The sequence below is a fragment of the Python bivittatus genome, unplaced genomic scaffold (assembly GCF_059951505.1).
Source record: "Python bivittatus isolate LINGU-HERP-01145 unplaced genomic scaffold, Pbiv_v1 ctg000980_np1212, whole genome shotgun sequence".
NCBI lineage: Eukaryota > Metazoa > Chordata > Lepidosauria > Squamata > Pythonidae > Python > Python bivittatus.
Window position 1 is genome coordinate 68,944 of NW_028277125.1, and position 17,108 is coordinate 86,051.

The window sequence follows — 17,108 nt, forward strand, 5'->3', positions numbered from 1 at the left end:
CAGCGCATCACACGCGGCTGGTTCGCCTTCCTCTGGGGGACGCCCTTCTTTCCGCTGGCGCACGCGGTGGCCTACCTACCAGTGCACGAGGCCGGCCTGGGCCTGCCCGTGCTTGACCTGGCGCTCTGGGAGCGCTTCCTGGCGCAGAACGTGGGGGGCACATCCGTGCTGCTGCCGGCCCCGGGCACGGGGCCGGCGCCCGCTCTGACGGGGGGCGAGCCCGCGGTCGCGGGGCCGGTGGAGGAGCTGTGTTGGCCGACGGTGCCGTCGCCGCTCTGGGCAGCGCTCTTCCTCGCCCACTGGTGGGGCAGTGACTGGGGCGAGGCGCGCTGGTGGCGGCGTCGCACGGCCGCCTTCCACGTCTCGGGGCCGGACCGCGGCTGCCTGCCGCTGTTCCTGGCGGAGCTGCCAGCAGTGCTGCGGCGCTATGCCATCCCGGCGGCCCACTTCTACCCCTCCTACCAGGAGGCGGGCAGCGCGGGTGCGGGCACGGGCACGAGCAGGCGGCACGGCGCCGCACCATGCGTGTGGAGGTGGCAGCCGAGGTGGCGGAGTGAGCCATCCTGGGGCTGTGGCGCACGGCATGGCGCACGGCGCAGCCCCGGCGCGTGACCGAGGGGCGGCTGCCGGGCTAACTGGCATGGCCCAAGGGCCCGCTTGAGCCCTTCACAGACCAGCGGCTGCCCTACCTCTACTGGTAGGCCCATTGGCACCTCTACCATCAGGTGCCGCGGGAGGCCTCGGCGCAGCCATGGGCGCAGGGTGCTGAGCGGCTCTGCCCACGGGCAGCCTGCATGCGCGTGGCAGCGGGCGGCGGCGCTGCGCCGCCGGAGGACAATGTCCGCCACCTCATCGCAGACTGCCCTGTGGCGCGCAAGCTCTGGGTGGCGGTGTCGCGGCGTTTCGGGCAACCGGAGCTGGCCGGCCAGCGGTGGCTCGCACCCGGCTCGGGGCTGGAGGAGCCCAAGTCCTCCTCGTGGGAGCCTCACAGGGGAGCCCCCTCCTCCGCCCTCCCCCCCTCTTCCTCCTCCTCCCCCACCTCCTCCTCCAACTTTCCCTGCCGGCCTCGTCTTTCTTCCCCCTTCCCCCCTTCATTTGCAGGAGCGGAGAGACTGGGTGGTGATTGCGGCGGCGGGGGCGACGGTGGCACCTGCGGATGCGGGTTCAGTGCCGACAGCGGCGGCCGTGCAGAGGACCCCAGTAGCAGCGACGGGGGCGACGGCGACGGCGCAGGATGTGGCGGCACCCATCTCGACGTGGACGGCGGCAGCGGTGATGGCGGCGGCAGTGACGGCGGCGGCGCAGCTCCGGAGACAGTGGCAGCGGCGGAGGACACGGGCGCAACGGCAGCGCGGAGGGGCCGGCGGCGTCGCCTGCCCCCGCTGCCGTGGTCGACATGCCACCTGATCAACTGCGTCGTCCTCCACATCCTCTGCTTGCTGAGAACACGACACCTGCGCCTGGAGCACAGCGGCGGGATGCTTCGGCCGGACTGGGCCACGCAGGTGGCGGAGGGCATTGTCGACCGCCTCGCCTGGATCCGCGAGGCGGAGAGGGGACTGCCTGCGGAGCGGTGGCGGTGGCTGTGGCCATGGCGGGAGCGGGCCCCGGACAGTCCTCGCTGACAGTGGCCACAGCGTCCTTGGACTTCGGGGCGGCCCGTTGGGGCCGGGACTTGTGCCGAGTCACCGGCTGGGACTCGGGGGCCGTGGCGGCCGGACTCTTTTCGGGGAGCGGGAGGGCGTTGGCCTTTCTCTGGTTTGGAGTTCCTTTTGTTTTGGTGGTTTCTGTATCTCTGTGTTTCTTTTCGTGAGCCCGGCCGCCCATTGTTAGGAGCAGGCCAGCGTTTTTTTGTAGGAGGGATTTAATAAATAAAAACTTGCTTTCGTCCTAAAAACTTGCTTTCGTCCTAACCCTAACCCTAACCCTAACCGTGGTCGATGGTGCGGCTGCTGGCCCTCCTCGTGCTGCAGGCGCTGGTGGCGGACCGGTGGCGCGAGCTTCCTTGCGAGCGGCTGCACGGGGCCCCATCGCCGGACTGGTCTGTGGCCCGCATGGCCGACTGGGTCCTCGCCCGCTGGGGAGTCATCTGTGAGGCGGAGCGGGCGCGCTGGCCGTGGCGCAGGTGGGCGTACCTCTGGCCCTGGTCAGCGGCCTCGGCCGATGGGCCGATCACTTGATGGACCTCCTGCTGGCCATGGACTACTTTTCTCCTGGCGGTGGGCCGCGTTGGACATTGGCTTTGCCTACTTGGTGGTGGTGGTGGTGGTGGGTTTTTCATTTGCGTTCAGTTTTTCAGTTTTCCTTCGGTTATTGTTTTCCCATGAGCCCGGCTTCCCTGTTTTAGGGGGAGTCGGTTGACTTTGTCGTAGGGTTTTAATTTTTCCATTAAAAAAGTTGTGTTATCCTAAAAAAGTTGTGTTATCCTAACCCTAACCCTAACCCTGGGACTTGGGGGCCGAGGCGGCCGGACTCTTTGTTTTCGGGGGGAGGGAGGGCGTTGGCCCTTTTCCAGTTTGGAGTTCTTTTCTTTTCGTTTGTGTCTGTTTCTTTTGTTGAGCCCGGCCACCCGTTTTTAGGGGCGGGCCACGGTTATTTGTAGGAGGGCATTTTAAATAAAAAAATTGTCGTCCCTAAAAAAAAAAAAAAGTCATTGTCCCTAACCCTAACCCTAACCCTAACCCCTCCTGTGGAGGCAGTCCAGCGCTGCCACGACGGCGGCCTCGCTCCGCCCCCAGCAGACGGTCTGGGTCCTGGGGTTGTGGATGGGGCTTGGCCCGAGCGCCTGGGAGGAGAACTGGGAGCGCTGCGCGGAGGGATGGGAGGCCTGCTGGCGGGGGTGGCAGCGCTGGTGCCTCTCCCTGTACCAGAGGGCCATCTACCTCAAGACCTACCTCCTCCCGCAGGCTCACCACCTGGCAGCGGTCTACCCGCCGACCGAGTCTTTCTTGCGCCGCGTCATGCCGGGGTGGTTCCGCTTCCTGTGGGACACCCCGCACTTCCCCCGGCACATGGGGTCGCATACCACGCGGTCTCAGACGGCGGCCTGGGGCTGCTGGCACTGGAGCTGGCCCTGTGGGCCATTTTTTTGGCCGTGAACTTCGGGGGCGCATCGGCGGTGCTACCGCCGCCGGGCACACCGCCTGGGGGGGCAGCAGTCCGCACACGGGACGAGGGGGCGCCACTATGGGCAGCTATGTTTGTGGCACACTGGTGGGGCACGGAGTGGGCGGAGCACAGTTGGTGGAGAAGGGAGATGCAGCACTTCCGGCTCACGGCGGCCGATCGCCGTGCACTACCGGGCTTCCTCGCGGGCCTGCCGGAGGTGGTGCGTCGCTACCGAGTGCTGGCAGCCCACTTCTGGCCTTCGTACGTCACTGGCCCTGGGGAAGCATCCGCAGCGGCGACGGCGGCAGGGGTGGCGGCAGGGGCTCGGCGGCGCATGATGCGCCGTGAGCTCTATGACGAGGCGACGGAACGGGCGCTGGTTGCGCCGGAGCGGGCAACTTGGCGACGGAAGGCGGCGGAGGGCCACGTGCCGGCGTACATGGGTGGGCACCAATACCCCCGGAGCAGTTCCAGGACCACCGCCTCCCATATGAGTACTGGGAGATGAGGTGGCGGTTCTTCCACCAGGTGCCCGGGGAGGTGCGGGCCCAGCCCTGGCTGCTGGACGCCATGGACCGCCTGTGCCCACGAACGGCATGCGTCGTGGCGGCGCTGGCAGGTGGACTGCCGAGGGAGGACACGGTGGAGCACTTTGTGTCCTCCTGCCCGGTGGCCCGCGCGCTCTGGGAGGCGGTGGCACGGCGACTGTCTCTGCCCCGACTGATCACGCAGAGTTGGCTGTCGGTCTCCGGCCTGGAGGCGCCGGGACGGGCCAGCGGAGCGGCGACGGCGGCAGCGGTGGACCCAGGACCAACGGCGACGAGGCAGGCGGCGCTGCCGGAGACGACCGGAAGCACCACGGCGACGGCGGCGGCGGCGAAGGCTTCGGGGACGCAGGACGTGCACACAGTGACGGCGGGCAGGCAGATGGTGCCGGCACTGATGGCGGAGATGCGGACAGCTCCTGATCATGAGGTGTCGCTGGGGATGGCGGGACTGAGCGACAGGCCCTCCTCGATGCCAGAGGTGGCGGACGGGGCGCAGCAGAGACGGGTGACGGCGGCGGAGGAGCATCGCTCAGTGGGCGTTCCATGGTCGACGATGCGGCTGGTCAACGCGGTCGTGCTCTTTGTCCTTTGCGCATTGCGGCAACGTCACGTCACATTAAAGAGACACGGGGGGACAGTTCCGCATGACTGGGCTGAGCGGGCGGCAGATGAGGTAGCCGACCGTGTGGCCTCTATCAGGGAGTCAGAGCGGGAGCGCATCCCAGTGGAGCGCTGGAGGACACTGTGGCCATGGCGGAGGAGACGGACTGATCCGCCACCGGTGGAGTAACCGGATGGCGGTGGACAGGTGGACAGCTGTGGGCCTCACGCGGGACATCGGGAGGGGTTTCATTGTGGGCACCGGTGGAGGGTGGAGCTTGTGTGTGTGCTCGTTGGTGAATGAGGCCACCGGCCACTGTTTTTAGAGCGCCGGTGGTCGTTGTAGTAGGGTTTTTCTTTGAATAAAACTTGACTGTTTCCTAAAACTTGACTGTTTCCTAACCCTAACCCTAACCCTAACCCCTAGTCCCTAACCCCTAACCCCAACCCCAACCCCAACCCTAACCCTGCCCTCCTGCCATGGACCACGTGGGACTTCTGTGGGCCTTCGGTTCGCTCCCCTCCTCTCCTTGTCTTCCCTGATTCCTCCTCCTCCTCCTCCTCTCCTGGGTCCTCTCCGGGGATTTTTGGGGGGTGCTTTTGAGGTGCGGATGGGTGGTGGCTTCGGTGTCATGGGGGTCATGGGGAAGGTTGGGGTGTTTGGTCCAGGGAAATGGACTGTTTTGGGGTTTTCGGTTGTGGGGGATGGTGGGTGGTGTGGGATGGGCAGCTGGGGGAGGAGGGGTGGGTGGGGCTCTGAGGGGGGATGATTTTTTTGACCCTTATGTTGCCGGGAGCTGTATCCCTTTTGGTTTTGTTTTTTGTGTCTGTTTGTCACCCATCCTCCTGCATAGGGGAGGTTTGGGTGTCTGTAGCAGGGTTTTTTCAATAAAAAAGGTGTGTTACCTAACCCTAACCCTAACCCTAACCCTGGAGAGACCGGGCCTCGGACAGACCTCAGCAGCTGCAGCAGCAGCCGTCTCCGCAGCCATGACCTTTGGGGCGGCCCGTAGAAGCTGTCAGGTTCGGTCAGCACGAGGTTTCAGGGAAGCACGGGGCTGCAGGGAAGCTCGCAACCAGACCACGCGGAATCCACCGGCGGTAGCTAGCGGGGAAAAGAGGAACCGAAAGCGCCGCTAATTAACGAGCCACCTGCGGCCAGCTAAACAGGAAAACCGCAGCGGAAGCTTTTAATTACGAACTGATAACGGCGCGAGCAAGCAAGGAACGGGGCCGCAGGGCAGCGAAACAAGATCGCAACGCAGCACAGAACCTGCGGTCTGCACGTAGCAGGGAGGGGCCAACCCAGCCGGAGGGGGACTGGCAATCAAGGACAATGGACTCTGACCGAACCTGCCATCATGAACGATCAGGGGGGACATTGGGGGGCCTAATAGCCCACAGCCGCAACGCGATCACGAGGCGGGAAAAAGCGCGGGAAGGGGGGAATATAACAAGTGATGCAATTGTACCAAGCCAGTCCTGGCTTTGCTTGTGACTACTACGTTACGCATGAGTAAACCTTCTTTGTGAACCACACGTGTCACGAGAGTTTCTCTGTCGAACGGGGCAAATCTCACAGGAGCCAGGAATTGGGTCGGGTCACAGACTGGGGACTCGGGGGTCGTGAAGGCCGGACTCTTGTCGGGGGGAGGGAGGGCGTTGGCCCTTCTCCGGTTTGGAGTTTCTTTTGTTTTTGTCGTTTGTGTATGTGTTTCTTTTCGTGAGCCCGGCTGCCCATTTTTAGGGGCGGGCCAGGGTTTTTTGTAGGAGGGATTTATTCAATAAAATATTGCTTTCGTCCTAACCCTAACCCTAACCCTAACCCTCCACTCCGCCCATCACTTGAGGGGCTCGATGGCTGCGCTTCGCCTTCGCAAGAACTCGTCTGATGCGGACTGAGTGGAGCATCAGTGGGACTTTCGTTGGCTCCCTTCCTCTCCCTGTTTTCATTGCTTCCTGTTCCTCTGCCGCCTCCTCCTCCTCCTCTCTTCAGCCCTCTCGGGGGGGGTTTTGGGTGGGGGTTTGCTTGTGTAGGGGGGTGACGGGGCGGGTGTCGTGGGACTGTCAGGGGTAGGTTGGGTCGGTGCTTGGTACACGGGTGTTGACAGTTGTGTGGTGTCAGTGTCTGTGGGGGATGGTGGATGGTGGGGGGAGGGGGTTGGAGTGTCGGCGGTGGGAGGAGGGATCAGGGTTCTGAGGGTGGGATTGTTTTTGCTTGTTGTGTTTCCAGGAGACGTATCCCTTTCGGTTTTTGTTGCAATTGTTTTTTTGTGTATTTGTCGCCCATCCTCCCGCATAGGAGAGGTTTGGGCTTGCGTAGCAGGGTTTTAATTTAATAAAAAAACGGTGTGTTACCTAACCCTAACCCTAACCCCGTTCCTTTTGTTTGTTTCGTTTTTTGTTTTTCCGGTATGGAGTAGTTCTTTTTTTATCTAGTTTTTGTCTGTGCGCCCAGCTCCCCGGTTTAGGGGTGAGTTGGACGCTGCTGTAGAAGGGATTTCTTCAATAAAAAATATGTTGTCATTCCTAAAATATGTTGTCATTCCTAAAAAAAATTGTTTCCTAACCCTAACCCTAACCCTGCCCCCATTGCCATGGACGACGCGCCGCCTGATCAACTGCATCGTCCTCCACGTGCTCTGGCACCTGCGCGTCGAGCACAGCGGTGGGACGCCACTGCCGGACTGGGCCGAGTGGGAGGCAGAGCGCATCGTCGACCGCCTCGCCTGGATCCACGAGGCGGAGAGGGCGCACATGCCGGAGGAGCGGTGGCGGCGGCTCTGGCCCTGGCAGGAGCGGGCCAAGGACGACGCTCGGCAGCAGCAGTCAGCGCGGCGCTGACTTTATGGACAGCCCATTTGGGCAGGACTTGAGCCGGGCCTGGTGTTCAGGCTGTCGGGGGCCACAGCGGCGGCCGGACTCTTTTTGGGGGGAGGGAGGGCGTTGGCCCTTCTCAGGTTTGTAGTCTTTTCTTTGTTTTTTTGTGTCTGTTTCTTTTTGTGAGCCCGGCCGCCCAGTTTTAGGGGCGGGCCGCGGTTTCTTGTAGTAGGGTTTTTATAAATAAAAAATATTGTCTGTGTCCTAAAATATTGTCTGTGTCCTAACCCTAACCCTAACTCTTGGATGGTTGTGGAGGCAGGTTGTGTGTTGGAGTTGCTCCTCAGCTTAATTCAGGTTTTTACTTGTTTTCAGTGCTTTTTGGGGAGATTTTTTTCTTTTTTATTTTAGTGGGTGAGGGAGGGTACTGGGGTCCCCCCTGGGGGGGGTTCCCCTCCTTTTTTTCTTCTTTTTTTCTTCTTTTCATTTGTTTTTTTCTTGAGGGACATTTGGGCTTTTTTTTTTCCTTGAGCTATGGAGAGGGAGCAGGACATGGAGGGGGCTCTGTCCTTTCCTTCTCTTTCTCTTTCCCCTGTTTCTGTGGGTCAGGGGGAGGGGGAGGGGGAGGGGGTTCGGGGGGGTGAGGATGGGGTGCAGCCTGCTGGGACAGGGCTTTTGGGGCTTTTTTCCCCTTCTTTAGGTGTCCATGCTGAGGCTTCTTCTGGACATGAGGTACAGCTTGCAGTTCAGCAACTGTTGGTGGTGGAGCAAGCACACCTGCAGCTCATTAGTCCTGCTGATTGTGAGGCTTCCCCTGAAGGTCAGTCAGCCTTGCCCGTGCCAGCTACTTCTTCCCCGGCTTATAGAGTTCAGGCAGTGGTGGTGAAGGAAGTTTTTTTAACTGTTTCTTCTTCTTTGCCTTCTCAGGAGGGAAAGCAAGCTTTGGGATTGTCTTCTGTACAATCTTTTTCTATGCCTGCGGGCACAGATCTGGAGGGTTTGGGGGGTGGGGTTGAGGGTGCTGAGGTGGCATTTTCCTCTTCTTCGAGGATAGCGGTGGCAGGTGTTCCAGGGCCTGCTACGGGTTCCAGGTTATGGGCTATGTTGGGGGGGAAGCCCCCAGCGGTGGATTCCTCATGGAGGGAGGAGGATGGGGGGTTTTTTTGGGATGCAGGAAGTCTTGATCTTTCTCCGCAGGACTGCTCTGGACCCTCTGAGGAGGGGGCGTTCAGTAGGGGAGGTTCGGATACCGGGCAGCAGGGGCGCTCTGGACGTTGTGCTTCTGGAGTTGCTGTTGCTTCTGCTCGCTCGGCGTTGCGGTCCAGGAGCCTTTCCCGGGAGGAGCGGTCTCCCTCTTTTGAGGTCCCGACCCCGCGGAGGGCAGGCAGCGAGACGGATGTCAGGATGGAGTGCTTGGGAGCCGCCTCTCCGGTGATCAGCCTGGCCTCCAGGGAGCAGTGCATCCGGCAGCAGTGGAGGATGGAGTGTGCTCAGCCCCTGTCGCCTCTGGTGACGGTGTTTGTCCAGGGAGAGGAGCTCGGCAGGTTTCGTTTGTTGAAGTTCTGGGGCGCGCTTGTGGCTCATGTTTGCCTGCCGGATGTCTCGACGGTCAATTTGGCTAAGTATGGCCGAGGGAAGATCTGGGCGACGTTGGAGTCGGCGGCAGGTGGTATTTTGCGAGTGCTTTGCGAAGGGCTTCCGGCAGAAGGTGAGCAGTGGAGGGAGGATGCGGCGTGCGCACGTGCGCTCACGCTGCAGGCAGTGGAGCGCCTGCTGGTGTCTTGCCGCCCTCGCACTCCGGTCTTGTGTGGCTGGATGAGGGGAGCCTTATCAGAGTTTTGCAGGTGATTGGCAGGGAGTGGTGTGGAGCTCAGGGAGGGCGGGTGGTCCCCTTGTCTGAACGGGTGGGGGATTCTTCCTCCCTTTTGTCTGCAGGGGCTTATTATGACTGGATAGATGGCATGGTGGCGGCTCTTCGTCATCGCTCTCACATTTTGCACCAGAGGGGAGTCATTACCAACCGTCGGCTGGCGGAGGCTGGCATCGCCGGGGCGGGGGCGCCGTCTGAGGTGGAGATGGAGGATGCCCCTTGTTCTGGGTCCTGAGGGGGTGCAGGTGGCCGGCAGGTGCGGTCCATGGCGGGCGTGCCACCGCAGCAACGGCACCGCCAGCAGGAGCAGGAGCAGCAGCAGCAGCAGCGGATGGTACGTCGGGCTGATTCTTGTTCGTCCTCGGCGGCTTCCCAGCTGTCTGCGGATCGTTCCCGGCATGCTCGGGATAAGCAATTGGAACGGCACCGTCGCCATGATGAACAGTTGCAGGCTCATCAGCGCCTGTTTTAGGATGGTGCCTCCTCGTCCCCTCTTGCAGAGGACATGGAGATGGATGTTTCCGTGTCGGAGAGCGGAGTTGCAGAGGAGGTCGCGTCCCTCAGCATTCCTGTTGGCCATGGGGAGGTTGCTGTGGTGCCGAGTGCTTCGCCGGCACAGGCGAAGCGCCAGTGCACAGAGTCTGGAGTGTCGGTGTCGTGCGTTGAGGCTGCCGTGGATGACCCAGGCGAAGGCCCGAGTCGTTTGGTGACCGTGGCAGGATCGGTGGGGGCGCAGCAGGCGCCGGAAGTTTCACCCGTGCCGCTTTCGGCTCCGGGAGGCCGTTTGTATGCATCGGTGGCCGGAGTGTGCCCCACGAGTTTGGATGGTTCGGCTCCGGGTGGGGTTTCTGGCCAGCCTGCCCCGGCTGATGGTTCGGAGATGCCCGGGGCTGCTTCGCCTGGAGGTGCCTGGCCGCCCACAGACGTTCCCGGCGGCGGATCTGAGGAGGACGTCGAGGTGGATGATCCTCGGCGCCGTTGTGTTGTGCCTTCATTACAAGGGTCAGGATGGCCGCTTGGATGTTCGGCGCTACATCGTGAAGGAGTTGCTCTGGGAGACGTTGCGTTTCCCGCAGGAGTGCATAGCTGCTGTGATCCAACCCCCGGGTTCTAAGGAGGTGGATGTCTGCAGTACGGATTTGGCCGCCCATCGGGCCTTGGCTTCCGCCTGTGTGGGCTTGTCGCGAACTAAGCCGCACGTTCTGAGGGATTTCGTATGGCAGTCGTTGGTACGGGACGACACCAGGGTAGTCCAGGTGAGTTTCCGTACTTTGGTTATTGCTTCTCAGAATGTCGGGACTTGGCTGGCACATTACGCGGATGTTCGTGTCAGCCCTGAGAAGGTTCTGGATGAAGATGGTATTTGGATGGGCGCTTTTCGGGCCTTGGTGACTTTCCCTTCTTTGGGTGTTCGGAGGCTTCCCAAGTTTTTTTACTTGGGTGGAGATCGGGGGGAGACGAGTTTTGAGGGGCAGCCGGCCGCATGTTTCAGCTGTGGGGCCTTCGACCATCAGCGGTGTGAGTGTACGACTCAGCTTTGTGCGAAGTGTGGGGCCCAGGGGCATTTGGCTGGGGTTTGCCTCGCTCCTTTGCGCTGTAATTTGTGTTTGCAGGAGGGGCACGCTTTTGTGTGGTGCCCTCGTGCATTTCATAATAGGTCGGGAGCGCGGTCCTGTAGGGCCGCTCAAAAGGCTCAGCAAGGCGCAGAGGCGGCTCGTCAGCGCACCGGCAGAGGACATCGGGAGTCGGGCGCCCCATTCTCCTCCACGGGAAGAGCAGCGGAGTCGGCGGCAGCGACGTGGGCCGAGGTTCTTCGGTTCTTGCTTCGTCTCCTCCGGTCCTAGTCGCGCTTCGGGCTTTCGGGGCGACCTTCCCTCTTGCCCTGGTTCTTCTCCTGTTCCTGATCCTGTTTTTCGTCCAGGACTTGTTCTGGTCTCTTCCTCTGGTCCTGTTCCTGTCTCTTCTAATTTGTCTTCGCCTCTTCCTCTTTCTCCTTCTGTGTCTGTGTCTGTTTTCCCTTCGTCTCCCATTTCCGGTCGTGACCTTCCCTCACTTTCTGTTTCATCCTCTCCTCTTCCTCCTTTTTCTTCTTCTCTTATACCTGTTCAGGTCCTAGTTCCCGGTCGTGGTCAAGATGTCGGCCCCAGTTCCGGTCCTGTTCCGACCAGGGCCCTTGTTTGTTCCTCTTCTGGAGTTCAGCTTTCTGCCCCTGGTCCTGGTCTCGGCCCTGGGGGTCGCCCATCCCCTCTTTCTCTTTTTGATGTACGGTTGCCCAGGAGGGACAGTCCGCTTCCACCCCGCTCTCAGGCGGCGAGGAGACGAGTGGAGACCGGTGGCAGCGATGTGGTGGAGCAGTCGTTTGGCTGCTTGCGCAGTCAGGTCCGGCTGTCTGGAAGTTTGTTGGGGATTCCGTGCTCCCGGAATCCTTATGCGGCTTTGCAGGAGGAGGTGGTCGTTCCACCGCGCTCCGGGGAGCAGGTGGCATCCGGTGGGACTGCGGGCGCTCCGCGCACGTTGACTACTTCTTCTTTTTCTCTTCCTTCTTCAGTTGGTCCCTCTTCTGTTTTTCTTCCTTCTCAGTCCTCTCGTTCTCCTGTTTCCCTTGGTCTTCCTGTTTCTTCTATTCCTTTGCCGGCGGCTCCTCAGGGGTCCATTTCAGTGGATCTGTCTGTGGGGCCTTGTTCGGAGAGGGTTTCTTCTGTTCACGGTTCCCGTCCCTCTTCCGCCTTCCCCTTCCCGGTCTTTTCCTTTGTCTTTTGCCCCTTTTGTTTTTAAGCAGGTGTCTCGACGCGGGACGGATGCAGGTGGCGGCGCCTCGAGGGGCGCCCTGGAGTGAGTCCTGTCCATCTCATTCGACGGGATGGGAGTGGAAGAGTGGCAGTGCTGTGGGACGGGGAGGGGGAGGCGTGTTTCGGATCGGTTGGGGCTAGGGGGAGTTAGGCGGGATCTGCCTTTTTCCTCCTTTTGGGCGTTGAAGGTGGTCTCCTGGAACATGGGTGGCCTGCGAGGGCGGGACCGCCGGGACGAGATTTTGGATGCCCTGGGTGGCTTTTCTTTTGACTTGGCCGTCCTTCAGGAGACGGCCTTTGTTTCGGAGTCCCAGCGGTCAGGGGCTCAGAGGGTATGGAGGGCGGGTCCCTCCTTTTGGAGTTACGGGGAGGAGTCATGGGCTGGGGTCGGGATCCTCGTGCGCACGCGGCCGGGGCTTCACGTCGGCCGTTTCGTGGAGTTGGTCCCTGGCCGGCTGGTGCAATTAGATTTTGCACTGGTGGGGCCGTGGTCGGGGAGTGTGGAGGGGGTGGCGATGAGAGTAGGTGCGGGCACGGTGGGGGCGGGGTCCCACGCTCCGGCCGGCACCCGTGCTTTCCACCTCCTTGGGGTTTACGCCTCTCCATCCTCCGCGAGCGCCCGCTCGGCTCTTTGGAGCCGGTTGCGGCAATCTTGCGCTACGTGGAGGGATGTGATGGTGGCGGGGGATTTTAATAATAGGGCCACGATGTCTGACAGGGCGCCGATCTGCTTCGGGAGTCATGGTCCCGAGGGAGAGTTGGTGCTCTTGGCCGCCGGGTCGCGTCCGTCCCCACCCCTGGCCACTGAGGAGCGGGTGTTGGAGGGGATCCGGCGGGCCCGGGGTCTGGTGGATGCGGCGGTGGAGGCCGCCCCCGGTTCCCTGGGTTTTTTTCTGGGGCGGCCCCTCGTGGGAGCGGCCACTGGTGTTTCGGTGGCAGCTCGTCGTGCACAGGCTGCGTAGTTGCCTGCGGTGGGGGGTGAGGGCCCACCCCGGCCCCTTCTCACGTTATTTGGAAGGCACGGCGAGTCAAGTAGATAGGGTGTGGGTCCCGAAGGGGCTGCCGGTGTGCTCCTGCGAGGTCGTGTCACCATAGTCGGTGCACGGGATCCTCGCGGTGGAGGTGGCCGGTTGGGCGGGGGCGCAGCGGCCGTTGTGGCGGCTGTCCGCCTCCGCCTTGGATGTTGATGGGGCCCTCCGTGAGGCGCTGGGGGGGTTGCTAGAGGACCGGGTGTCCCTGCTGGACCTCTATGAGGATGGGCGGGGCGGTCTCGGGGAGTGGTGGGAGAGGGTGAAGGCGGACGTGCACGGCTTTTGTCTCGCCTGGCGCAGGCGCCAGTGTGACGCGGGTTTCGCCAGGTACCATGCTGCGGTCCGCACTTTCGTGGGGTGCCACACACGGGTGCGCGAGGATCATCCTGTGTCTTTGGAGGACCTGGAGGCTACCCGTGTGGAGATCAGGCGCTTTCATGGCGAGCGCCACCGGAGGCACATTTGGCAGCGCTGCACGCGAGTCGCGAGCAGAGTGGTGGGCCAGCACGAGTGGGAGGCGGGAGCGGCCGGTGGCCACACCAAGCTCGCGGGGGAGGATGTTTCCTTCGTCCGTGTCCCCGTTTTCATTCGTCCCCGCTGTGCACGGATGTGCACGGCACGTTGGGCGTCGTGGAGCGCTATTATGAGCGGCTCTTTCCGTGCCGCGGGGATATCCCAGATGAGACGGTGGAGGCCTACTTCGGGGCCCTGCCTTCCCCCGGAGGGGCGCTTTCGCATTCGGAGGCGGATGCAGTACGACTGGGCTGCCGGGTGCTACTCGATCCCGTGACCTCGGCAGAGGTGCAAGAGACCATCGCGAGTGGGGGCCGGCGATGTTCGGCGCCCGGGCCGGATGGCCTCGGTTGAGCTTTTTACCACACGTTTGCGTCGGTTCTGGCGGGGCCGCTCGCGGGCCTGTTTAACCGCTGTTACGAGCGGGCGCGGGTGGTGGCTGCAGGGACGGGGGCGGGTGGGGCGGTGGGGGCGGCGGCGAAGACGCAGTCCGCTCCCGTGCACCTGCCGGCCTCTTTGTACCGCTCGGTGTTGCTTTTCTTCGGCAAGCCGGGCGGTCTCGATTCCACCCTGCCCACCAGCTGGCGGCCCATCGCCCTTACTAACATGGATTACCACGTGCTGGCACGACTGTTGGCAGCTCGGCTGGCCGGGGCAATGGCGCTGATGGTGGTCCGCACACAGACCAGCGCCGTGCCGGGTCGAGCGTTGCCGGACTCTCTCTGCCTGCTCCGTGAGATCTTTTGGGCGACAGGCAGGGGGCACTGGGAGGGCTTTTTGGTTCAGGTGGACCAGTCAAAGGCGTTCGTCTGGGTCCACCATGCCTTTTTGTGGCACGTGCTGCGCTGGCACGGGGTGCCCGCTGGCTTCGTGGAGCTGGTGCGGGTGTTGTATGCAGAGGCGACGGTGACTCCACAAGTGAATGGGTGTCGCGGTCGTCCCCTGCCATTGCGCTCAGGCGTGTGGCAGGGGTGCCCGTTGAGTCCGCTGCTCTACGTCCTCTCGCTTAATGTGGCGTTAAGGGCGGTGGAGGCAGATGGCCGCCTGGAGGGCTTCCCGTGCCCCGTGGGGTGTGCGGGGCGTCTGCGGCGGTGAAGTTCGTGACTCACGCAGACGACATCTCCTTGCTGGTCCAGTCGCCGGGGGAGGCGGGGGCCGCTTGGGACATCTTTCGGGCCTTCGGCCGCGTCTCCGACACTCGGGTCAACGCCCAGAAGAGCTGGGTGGTGCATCTGCGGTGGCCGGAACGGGACGCAGGGGACGGTTTGCGGCGTTGGCCATTGGAGGGATGGTGGGACGGCGGCGCGTTGGCGGGCGGGTTGGGGAGCCGGGACGGTGCCGTGCGCTCCTTTGCGCCGGGCCCTCTGGGTGTCTGTGCGGCCGCGGCTGGCACGTCCACGACGGTTCGGTTGCTTGGCGTGCGCTTCGGCTTGGCCCCGCACGCCTGGTGGGAGAACTGGGATCGGGTGGCCGAGTGTTGGGAGGCGCGTGTCGCCCGGTGGCGGAGGACCAGTTGGCGGATGGGGGTGTATCACCGCGCCCGTTACCTGAGCACTTACTTGTTCCCTCAGGTGCTTCAGCTGGCAGCGGTATTCCCTCCGCCGCCGCCTTCCGTGCAGGCTATGACGCCCCTGCTCTTCCGCTTCCTGTGGGGTACGGAGCACTTCCCGCTTGCGAGGGCGGTCGCTTACCAGCCGATCGCGGGCGGTGGTCTGGCCCTGCCCGAGGTCTCCTTGACCCTGTGGTCGGTTTTTCTTGCCCAGAATTTCGGGGGTGCGTCCGGGTCTCTGGGGGGGCGCGTGGCCCACAGGGGGCGCGGGGCCATTCGGCGGGCAGCGCAGTGGGTGGCGGCCGGTCAGGGGGATGGGTCTTTTTCTTCCTCCTTTCCCCCCTCGCATTCCTGGTCCCTTTCTATCCCCCCTCCCGCCTCCCCAGGTTCCAGCGGCGTCGATCCCCTGTGGGCCTTGTTTCTCGTCCACTGGCGCTCTGAGGAGTGGGCGGGCCACCAGTGGTGGGACGAGGGCCGGCTCAATTTCTGCCTGACAGCGGCGGATAGTCGCCGGCTGCCGGGTTTCCTGGCGGGCTTGCCAGATACACTGCAGCGCTACGGCGTGCCCACTGCCCACTTCCGGGATTCCTTTCAGGCCCAGGATCACCGCTTCGGCGGGGGCCGCGGGTGGCGGGGCCGCCGGCCGAGTCAAGGCCGAGGAGTCCCAGGTGCGGCGGCAGACGATGAGGGAAGTTTATGAGGAAGCTTTGGAGCGGGCGGTCGTCGGGCCGTGGCGTCGGGCCCGTGGGGGGGTGTCCGGGGGTGGGGACGCCGGCGCCTCGCCGGCTGACAGGGACGACCCTCATCTGGAGGCTTTCCGTGACTGGCAGGTGCCCTACTCGTGGGATGTGAGGTGGAGGTTTTTCCATGGGGTTCCCGGGGAGGTGGCGGTGGCAGCGCAGCCCTGGAGGGGACGGGAGGCGCGTCTCTGCCCGCACGTCCTCTGCCGCCACAAGGCCTTGGCCCGCGGCGTCGCCCTGGAGGACACGGTCGCACACTTCGCACGGTAGTGCGCGGTGGCGCGTGTGGTTTGGGTGGCTGTGGCATGGATGTTCGATTGATCGGACCTCCTGCAGCAGCCGTGGGAGGCGGTCGTGTCTGGCGCGGAGCCCGGGGTGATGGTCCCTCTTATGCAGGGTCCGCGGGTGCAGCTCGCCTCGCCTTCCCACCCTCCTCCGCCTTCTCCATCTGTCCCAGGAGCGGAGGTCCGGGATCGGCGCGGGGCGGACGGCGGCTACATCTCTGAGAAGGACTACGGGGAGTATTCCGCAGCCCCGGCCTCCGGGACGCAGTGGTCATGGAGGCAGTGCATGGGGCCGCAGCGGGAGCCGCGACGGCAGCAGCACACATCGTTCCGGTGGGATCTGCGGCGGCGGCCTCATCTCAGGCAGCGGGACGGAGACGGTGGTCGCCTGGCGGATGGCTGGATGCGGACGGCAGCGGAGCGGATGGCGACGGTGGAGGTGGTGGATCCCTCCCGCGTTTGGTCGGCAGAGATCGTGGGCGGCGGCGGCAGCGCCGCGCCCCGCTTCTGGGATGTGCCATGGAGCACCGTCCGCTTGCTGAACTACGTGGTGCTGGCGGTGCTCTTGGCGGAGTGACGTCGGGAGCTGCCCCGGGAGAGGCAGTGTGGCGCACCCTCTCCAGACTGGTTGGCAGCTCGGGTGGCGGAAGACGTCGCGGCACGCTTGACTGTCATCTGCACGGCTGAGCGGGACCGTTGGTCACCCAAGCGATGGCGGCGCCTCTGGCCGTGGCGGTCGCCGGAGCTCACCCCGCCCATCACGTGAAGACTTTGGCGGCGGTGCAGTTGGTGCTGCGAAGTGGGACTGGATCTAGCGCTGTCTATCCGCGGACTTTGTTTCGGACTACGGTGGCTGGGCGGTGGATTGTTTGATGTTTTTCAGTGGGTGTTTCTGGCCCCCGTTTTCTACCTTCCTCCTCCTATTTCTCCTCCTCCTCGATCTCCTCCTCCTCTTTCTCCTCAGCGGCCCTCCCTTTGGGCTTTCGGGTTGGGTTTCTGGGGGTGGGCGGTTGGTGCAGATGTGTGCGGTGGGTGGTGGGGTGTGATGGGTGTTCGGTGGGTGCTGGGGCGAGTCAGTTTAGTGTTTTTCTTTTTGACATTTTTGTTCTGTTTATGGCCCTGCCTCCCGAGTAGGGGAGGTTTGGGTTTACTTAGAAGGGTTTCCTATGTCAGGTTCAGCCGGCACTGCACGCCTAGGAACTTGCCCAGCCGTGCCTTAGTCAATTTCACCGCTCGAGCGCCAGCGCAGAAAGAGG